Below are 9,930 nucleotides of genomic sequence, written 5' to 3'. Positions count from 1 at the left end.
GCAATTTTTAATATTATACTTTCTACTGCGCAGAAAAAAATTTCGCTGCGCAGCAAGGTGCAAACTGCTGCGCGGCCGCGCACGCGTGCAGCTTAGAGGGAACACTGCTCACAAGACAATAGAAATGGCGGAACAGTCCGTGGCGACACCAAAGGAGTACTCCACAACAAACACTCCATTTTCATTGCCAAACTCATCCTGGACAATATATCCGTTGGCCCCCATTCTTATATTCACTCAATATTTCACAAGCTGAACACATCCCACTTCATTATCTCTTCTTTGCTGTCGATCCGCCTCTTCTGCCAGATTCATAGGCCAGGATACAGCTTTCGTGTGTTTGACAAGTTCCACTGATGTCTCGTGGTGGCTACTTCCTTCATTCAGTCGCTTATTGATTGCCCCAACATCCATTGCAATACTTGTACGTGATTCGCCGCCGTGGCTGAGAGTTTATGTTTTTTTAACTGCTGGTGATTCACACACTTGTCATGGAAATTCTACGCTCCTTTTCTGATTTTCCTTGGACACAAATGTGGTTCATTTCAGCAAAGTCTGGAGGAAACAAGGTCTTGACTTTCCGGAAGATCAAATGTCTCAACGAAACTGGGATCGAATAGGATGCAAGCAAACTTTCAATCTGCTGCTCGAGCATTCCCAAACGCTCTCCTCGACGATGAATCGGTAAAAATTGGAATCTCTCTGCGCCTCGAGCTAAGGCAATGTGTCCCGCACGTGTATCGTTGTGGCTGCCCTGTTGAGCCTTTCGGTTTGCATCCTTTATCGTGCAGGAGGAGTGCCGGATGGTTTCCAAAACACTCTGCTTTGAATGACATCATACGGAGGGCCCTTGATTCGGCGGGATTTCCTTTGGTCCTCGAACCACCGGGTCTTGACCGCGGTGACGGGAACGTTCTGTTGGGATGACCCTTTTCCTTTTGAGGGCGGAAAAGTCTTCGTATGGGATGCAACTTGCTGGGACACTTTTTCTGCTTCACATTTAACTTTGTGTGCTCTAGAGGCTAAATCTGCTGCTAAGCAGGTTGAAGATTTAAAGCTAACCAAATATTCTGCATTTCGGATGAGTTTTTCGTGTTGTCGATAGCGGTGGAGACGTCGGGTGCTCTTGATCCAAAGACGGAAAAATTTCTCTCAAGCTCAAGGTCAAAATCTCAATGCGCACTCACGATCCTCGGAAGGTGGACTGGCTTTTCCAACGGTTCTTGATCGCCGTTATCCAGGGGAACAGTTTGGCGATCCGTCAGGCCGTATGCCTTTTCATTGATTAATCTTTTAACACATTCTTGGGTTAAATAAAAAGAACAAACAAAAATGTAAATTTAATTATATCGATGATGTAAAATAAAATTCCCGCGACCCGGATTCGAACCGGGGACCTAAGGATCTACAGTCCTCCGCTCTACCACTGAGCTATCACGGGCATTATTTTTTTTTCCAAATATTATTGGCTTTTAATTGTTCACTAATGTTTTTTATCTGTACTTTCGATATTAATTTTGATTTTTCCCCTCGTACACAAATCCTATACAACATTTCTAAGGACTGACATTCAGGCAAACAACTGAGGTCGTAGTCGACATATCTAATCTAGCCAGTGATTATTCGACTATGAATTGTATACTTTATAATTTATAACAATAAAAACAACTTCTGGATTAAAACAATAATGACATACAAATAAAAGTACTCAACCGAAAATTTGACAAACATGTATCCTTTCACATTTTTTAAGTGATGAAACTGGCAAAAAAACAGCTGAAGTACAAAATAATCAGAACAGAAATTACAATGTTAAATTTAATAAGCAAAAGAAGCAAATTTATTAAAATCTATATCAGGGGAGAAATTAAGAAGTTAACCAAATTAGATGGGTCGCCGAGCGATGGACAGACAATTTCAACGTAATATCGAGAACGATGTCCGCTGAAAAACCAGCTCGTTTCACCACTGTTGTGACTCCTCCTCGAGATGATTAAACCAATCTCTGAGAGGAGTTTGAAGCTTGGGGTCCAATTATCCCACTGGTCTCGAAAGTCAGAGAGATGAAGCAGCAATCAAACAGCCATATTTTGCAGTTTTTCTAAATTCGGCAAGGGCAGATGCAGATCCAGAACGAGAAGCGGAGTCCATCAACGGTGATGAGGAAAATGAGTCTGGTAACATTCCACACGAATGCCATTCTCTCCCTGAACGGGAATAAAGTCGACCCATTAGGGCGTTTTCCGTCCCCACGGTCAAGTCCTACCGGTTCTAACATTGAGGGGAATTCAGCGGCGTTAAGCGGGATCCTGTCGATGAGTTGTCTACATCTGCAATGATCGGGCTGCCAAATCTCTATGCCCAGCCGTAAACAGATTCCGATTTTAATTTCCTAATATTTATTTACCCTTTATTTAATAATTTTTAATTTTACCTTTCATAAGGTATTGAACAATTTTCTTATGGAAAAGAAATTGATGAAATTACAAGTTGACCAAATAACTAGAAAAATTGTTTGTTTGCGTGAAATGACTATGCGAAAACTATACTCAGGGAATTATCCTGAGAGGAAAACGCATTTTATGGCTTATAGGCAGCATTCATTTGAGAATGTGAATTTTTTACATTGTATTTCGATTTTTCCCAAAGGATTATAGCCAACATTTGAAACTGGTAATTCAATTTTATAAAAGAACAGGAATATTGAAAAAGCATACTTAGCTGAAATAAATCTCAATTACAAATCATCGTAGAAAAAATAACTTTTCTGACCTTTTTTCAGCTGCTGATTTACAAATGAGTTTAAACGAACCATTGTATGTGTCAATGCGGTTTTATACCGGCATTCAAATAAACACAATACTTAAAATCTGTCACTAAAACAAACACCCTGATATTTAATGTCAACAAAAATCACATGCCTTATTTGTGAATATCTCGGTCGCTGTCATTTGTGTCATGTCTCAGTAGAATTAAATAATATACATTTTGGGGGAAGAAATTTAATAGATTAAGTAGACAATTGAGTGGTACTTATCTAGAATTGATTTGTTTGGATTGTATCCACTGTATTCTCAGACAATGTAAATAATTTGAATAAAACAATAAATATAATTTAAATTGAGAGATGTAAATGATTATTAATACACTTTCAAATCTAAATTACACAACATTTAATATATACAATTAAACATAACAAGTAATCCATATTCGATTATTTGGAATAATTCAAAATTAAATAGATTGAAGAATACCACTCTCAAAAAAGTAAGTTTCTCCCCAATAACTGAGCATGAGAAAACACTAATTATAATGATTAGGGAATAAAAGTAGTATCCAGAACTAAAGCACACTTAATTTGACTTACTACCATGCAAATTTCACGTATTCAATACGGGATATATAATCTAGATTAACGCAAACTATGCATTTGAAATTGTCGAGAATGGAGCCATACAATATTCATTATGAACATAAACTCCGCTTTCTTGCAAACAAAGACCGGTCCTATTTAATTCAATACCAACTTGAATATTATCTCTCAGAGTAACTAAACTTTGATCATAAATTAGCACAAATATGATGGCTGACGGCTATCTTGCACTTCTTTCTGACGACTTCGGGTTTATAAAGCTTGAAGAAATCCTGCTCTTCCGGAGAATGAGGAAAGTTGGGGCAACACTTGATGATCTTATATCTGCGGTTAAAAGTAGAATCATATTTATCAAAGCACATTTTTAGACTCGTATTTCCTTATTTTCGACCCGACCCAGACCAAAGTCAGGGGATAATCTCCACAAAAGTCATCGAAGTAAATGGAATATTCAACAGTATTGAAATGAGTACTGAAAGTATTGTCTTGCTGTATTCATCATAGTTACTCTGAAAACACCTGGTGACTCCCCTTGAAATCACCTGGGGCTACTTGACAGGGTGGAGAATGTTCGAGAATAAGTGGCTTTTATATGCAGACAACTGTTCCACGGACTACATCGTCGAAATACTTCTGCCAGACACTGTTTAATTTTAAAATAATCAGTTAGTTCAATTGAAGAGATACATACATGCCTTTCTACATGGCGAAGAACTACTATAACAATGTATTAGTGATATAGACAAATTTTAAGTGTGATTCTCGAAACAAAAACAATTCCACATGCATAAACACATGTGATTTATATAATGAATATCCAATTTTATTCCCTTTTATCTATTCATGTATTTCGCAAAATAAATTGATTCATATGTTAGATCAACCTCGAGTTTTCTATCAATCTCGAACTGGTCAACAATTGGATTAAGGGAACATTTATCTAGCAAATCGTTTTGGGTTGGTGATCTTCAAATTTAATTACTTTTTATAGTTTCCCTAAATCAAAAAACAGTGCAAAAAAGTGGCGGTGAACCAGGGGTGGCCAACCAGTCGATCAGTCAGAAAAATAAAAACTGAACAAGCATGAATTAGACTAGTAATTCGATATTATTTATTAGATATTATTTATTTGAAAAAAGCGCCTTGTATTGCCGAAGTATGTTTCGGATCATTGTCTTGTTGGGAATTAATTTCGATTTTGTTCAGAAATGAGATAAGATTATTCGTTTGTATGTTAACATACAAAGCTCCATCCATCTTTTCTTTTCCCAACCAAATTACTGAATCCATATGGCACACCATACCATGATATTTCCCTTACTGAATTTTACTGTTTTTTTCTCTACATTAAAAATGTGTTTGAGTTAAAATCTAGGAATTTTCTTTTGATAAGACTCTGACATTGCAAACGCTAATCGATTCGCACACGAATTCACGAGAGATGAAGGCATCTTTCAAATTTATTGCCTTGGCAATCCAAAATTTTAGAAACCAGTCACATTCAGATTCCTTCTTTATAATAATCAATAAATATTTAGTTTACATTGTCAAAAATGAGTTACATTCAGAATTCAACAAGGATATGTAGCGAGATGGGATTAATGGTATCAGTAAAAGTTTTTTTGATACCATTCGACATGCACATTAGTTACTGAAAAGTGAAGCGCCTTTAAGTCAGAGATGTCTACCTACTCGCCAGTTTAGTTTGATTCGCCAGTTTAAACATAATAGTTATATTTCCACGAAACGATTTTCTTGATACCTTGTCCAACCTCCCCTGTTGCATGCTAAGTTTCTCATTGCGTCCAGATCATCCCATTTTTAAGCTTGCGGTTGATTGATTTGAGGTCAGCATCCAGCACCTCCGGTAGAGCAATGCGCGGGCGTCCCCAAAATTTCTTTCCACTAGCGGCAAAATATTCTTCCATAGCCAAATTTGCGGGTGACGTCTGGTCCATCCGTAGGACATGTCCGAACAGTCTCCATCGGGCTTCCATCACATCCAGAATCACAGGTTGCGCTGAGCATTTACGGTAAAGTGCCCCGTTGTTGATCCGGGTCGGCCATTGTACCCCACATAATATACGCAGTTGTCTTCGGTGGAAGGAGTTAAGGTTTTTAATTTCGGAAGCAGAGATCCCCCAACAGGAGGAGTTGTATAGAACAATGTACAATGTACGCTGTAAAGACCAATGCCATCCCGATGTCCCTGCAATGGCTGCAAAACAGAAGGCTCTCCGACTCTCGCTAGAGAACACAACGGATATGGTCAGAAAACTTTCTTACAATCGGAACGCACCAGGATACAGAAAATGATCAAAAAGTTAAACAGCGAACACATTGCAAACGTTTTGGATGCCAGGCTAAAAGAAGTGGAGAATCTAAAGGATTGTGCACAGATGTTCTTAGCAATGAGGTTGCTTAAGAGGAGGAAGCAAAAGATTAAACTAAAGATCGAGGACAACAACGGAAATATGATTTTGGTGCTGCGGAACAAGCAGAACTTATTGCTACTCATTTTGAGCGACTTTTTAATGTTGACGGGGAAAAGGTGGACCTAATCATTAGTAATCCGGCAAACCTGATAAATGAAATCACGGTGGAAGAAGTTATGAAAGCAACGAATAGACTGAAAAGTAATCGCTCTCCGGGACCGGATGGTATAAGTGCTGAGTTACTGAAATAAGGTCCTAAAACACTGATGGAAATCATGGCCAAAGTACTAAACAAAATGTTTACAACTAATGATCTTCTTCCTTTGGGCAAAGGAATTCTGGTCCCGATTCAAAAACCAAATAAGAAGATGGGCTCTGTGGATAACCTGCGACCAGTCATTCTACTCAATACGCTGAGAAAGGTCCTTGCTCTCGTGGTTCTAGACCGTATACAAGAGCCTGCGAACGAATTCCTGTCTTTGAACCACAGTGGGTTCAGGACGGGTAGATCTACTGCTGATGTGGTCTGGGGACACAGATGGCGTTGCGCTACTTGCCAAAGATTCGAGAGTGCGACTACAATTCTAGGGATCGACATGTCGAGAGCCTTCGACACAATTCGCCGAGGAAAACTTATTAGTGTTTTGCGGGGATTCCTCGACGGGGATTGCGTCAGGATGATAGAAGTCCTATTGTCGAACACGGAATTAAAAGTACAAATTGGGAGTACGTCATCCAGGAATTTTTCGACGACAGTGGGTACCCCTCAGGGAGACTCCCTTTCCCCTTTGCTGTTCGTGATATACCTGGAGGCGTGATCTCAGGCTCTTTTATAACGGACAAATCACCGAAATTGTATACGCTGACGATGTGGATTTTGTATCACACGACACAGCAGCCTTGAGGCGGTTACTTGATGTTGCCCCAGCAGAGCTTGGAAAATGGTTCCTCACTGTGAACACAACCAAAACGGAAATCACGGAAGTCGCACGCATGAGTTCAAGACTAGATGATGAATGGAGACATTCCAGAAAACTGGGCACACTCCTCGGAGATAGTGAGGACATTACCCGAAGGAAAGTACTATCGACGGCCGCGTTGAACAGGCTAAAAACGGATTGGGTGGCTAACAGGCCGGTAACGATTGCGCTTCGTTTGTGCCTCTACAATGCATTCGTTCTATAAACTACCATTTATCATTTGAACTTTTGATACAAAATCAGTCAAATTCAAAATCTTGGACTGATTGATCTCCCGAATATGCTGGATAGAATAATGGCAGTTCAGTTAATGTAACAGGACTTGTCTGAAGGAAAGGATATGAGCAATCATAACCCGAACATATTAGCGTTAATAGTGAATTAGTGTGTTAAGAACGAGCCTTGTTCTGGACGGGGAGATACAACTTGAACTCTGCGGGGAGTTCGTCCTCGGAGTAGAGCCTCTCGGAGAAAAAGACTCGTCGAATGCGGCAGTTTGCATGGATCTAAAATGGGGAGAGGGAGTGACCTGGACCCTCAAAGTCTCGATGTAATTAGTCCCGTAGGCACGTCTGGTGAAGTCCGACAGGTTGAACTGTATTTGGTTCCACCCGTCGTCGAGTCGCATGGGCATGGTGCAGATGAAGGGCTTAACTCGGGTGGTGCTTTGGTAGTTGCTGGCACGGAATCGTCGTTTGACGTTTTTGTCGTCGAGGACTTGGACTTCGAAGGTGAAGTACTTTTTGAGGTTTTTGATGATCATGACAAGAAAGGGGAGTTTGATGCCGAGAGTGACGTCCATAGTGGTGAGGTGATGTAGGTGGTGCTAAGGAGTGGGGGGAATGAGCGGACCTGACATTAGTGCCGGCAATCTCGAGGACGAGTGACTGGATGTCGTTGTCGGTGATTCTCTTGATGTGTCCGTTCTTGACCTGTGGTGGTGATAGAGGAGATGTGCCTGTTTGTCCCATATTTGGAGTGGCTTACTGCCAATGCTGTACAAAATGGACAACATGCCGCTTTGGAAAGTATTAGTGAACATTGTAAAGTAGGATGGTTATCATGACAACTAGAACAGGGTGGCCACAATAAAACAAACAAGAAGCCAAATAAAGAATGGACTAGTTAGGTTGGTCGGGAGGAGGGTAGCCCATTTGTTGTGCAGCCCACTGCTGTTGTGCGTAGTGGTACTGTTGGTCCCAGTAGTCCTGCATAGTCCAGTCAGTGAGCCCTCCAAAGTGGTAGAGAGGCATGTGATATGGGCGTGGCCAGCGAGGGGTGGTGCGACGACCAGTGAGTGGCTGAGCCAGTTTGCACTCGACCTACGTTGACAAGATGGGCCAACTCTCTTGCCACTAATGACGACGTATCTCTCCATGCACAGACGGTTGACGGGCTCTTGTGAATCGAACGTGACGAATCCGAACCCTCGGTGGCGTTCTCTGTTCTGGTCCATCATCAAAATAGTGTCCGTCACCTCACATGTCATTCAACCACTCACATTTCCGTAGTACGAAAAAAAGGCCTTTATCGTCTCCTCTGTGCAGTTCGCAGGCAGTCCCCCTATGAAGATCTTCCCGTCCGACCCATCTCCTCCACCCTTCACTACTCCACCAACTTATTACTTTCCCTCGCGGATTGCACATCTTCGGGTCCACTTGCCTCCCATCCACCACGTGCGTCAATGTACCCATCACTTTCTGCACTGACAAAGCAGACTCGAATGTCACAAATCCAAATCCACGCGACTGCCCTGTCTCCACGTTCGTCATCACTATGCACTCCTCCACTTCACCGAACCGACCAAAGTACGCCTTCATCGATTCTTCTATTTCTAACACCCATTACCATTATTTGTCTCTGAGGCTAACCCACCAACAAATAATTTTCTAATTAATTAAGTTTACTAGTTCTATCATTCATCTACTACCTTTTCTCGTCGCCCATCTTATCCACACCACTAAAACTAATCGACTATTTATTTTTTACTTTTCTACTCTATTCTATTTTTTACATTTAATTATACTTTATTCCTCCTAATCATCCAAAACAACAAAGTCATGTTTCCTTCCTGAATCGAGTCATGAGTGTCGTTATGTGTTTGCCAATAATCACCCGATAATGTGCCAGGGTGTCGAACGAGCAATAATTAATCAGTCCATTCACAAATAAAGCGGAAATAATTTGTTTTTTATCTGGATTGATGTGATAAAGCGTTCCATTCGGTTGATCACGACTTTCTTGCAAACTCGGCCTCCCTCACTCCGACCTTGTCGCAAATTGGAAATTAAGCCAATCCCCAACCAGAACGTGATTGGAAAATCAAAATGGAAAGAAACATACTCAGGGTGATTTCTTGTCACTCCAAATCTTTGCATTTGTAATGAATCCACTCAGTGAAAGTACCCAAAGTTATGATGGATGACCAAGATGATGGCTACATATACACCAACTGTTCATTGATCATCTACAAATAATAATGACTACTCACCAAGGCAGATGTGTACATGCAGGGAGAATGTAATTAAGAAATCAATGAGTTTAAAAATCTACTCTGTTCAGTCAGTGGCTGAGAATAAACACAATCACGCTTATAAAATATTGTGCGCATGGCACTCCTCTCATATTAGATGATCTTCAAAAGGTTTGTTTCACAGTGGAGGTTATCAATTGGGGTTGATTTTAGACACCCACATATTGTGCCTTGTTTTGTACTGATTGAAGTGCCATTGTCGAGTTTATGGATAAGCAGGGCGCCCAGCTTGGACTCGCATAACTTATTGTAATGTGACCACTTATTGCTTTGTTTTTGCGTCTGTTTGCCTTGACAGAAATGTTAGAGACATGTGAAGGACATAGTTGGATCAAAAGTAAGTCCGAGGATAGTAGGTTTTTGCATAGTGGGAGGTCAGAACCAAAGAGAGATAACTTCGGGTGAAGGTTTGATTGTCGGAAGAAAATAACCGATAATTTCGAGGGCGATGTATGGCAGCAGTGATTTGTTTGTTTAGATTCATCAGTTCTATCCATTTTCCCGTTTCAGTTTGTTACGAGTCTTTATAAGGGCGTTTACTTCGTGGCTGTAACTTTGCGAGAAATTTTGTATAATTCCTTGAGGAAAGTATTTAGGTCGTAAATGACC

The 9,930-nt window shown here is 40.7% G+C and overlaps 1 non-coding gene across 1 annotated transcript; it reads right to left on the bottom strand.

The window, feature by feature from the left end:
- Positions 1–1,369: 1,369 nt before the first annotated feature.
- Positions 1,370–1,441, bottom strand: Trnay-gua. The gene has a single exon. It is a non-coding gene; the product is annotated as a tRNA-Tyr (tRNA).
- Positions 1,442–9,930: the final 8,489 nt, after the last annotated feature.

This window comes from Octopus sinensis, unplaced genomic scaffold (genome assembly GCF_006345805.1).
Source record: "Octopus sinensis unplaced genomic scaffold, ASM634580v1 Contig09705, whole genome shotgun sequence".
Classification (NCBI taxonomy): Eukaryota; Metazoa; Mollusca; class Cephalopoda; order Octopoda; family Octopodidae; genus Octopus; species Octopus sinensis.
Note: the sequence above shows the minus strand (reverse complement) of the source record. Positions and strands in the feature narration are given on the sequence as shown.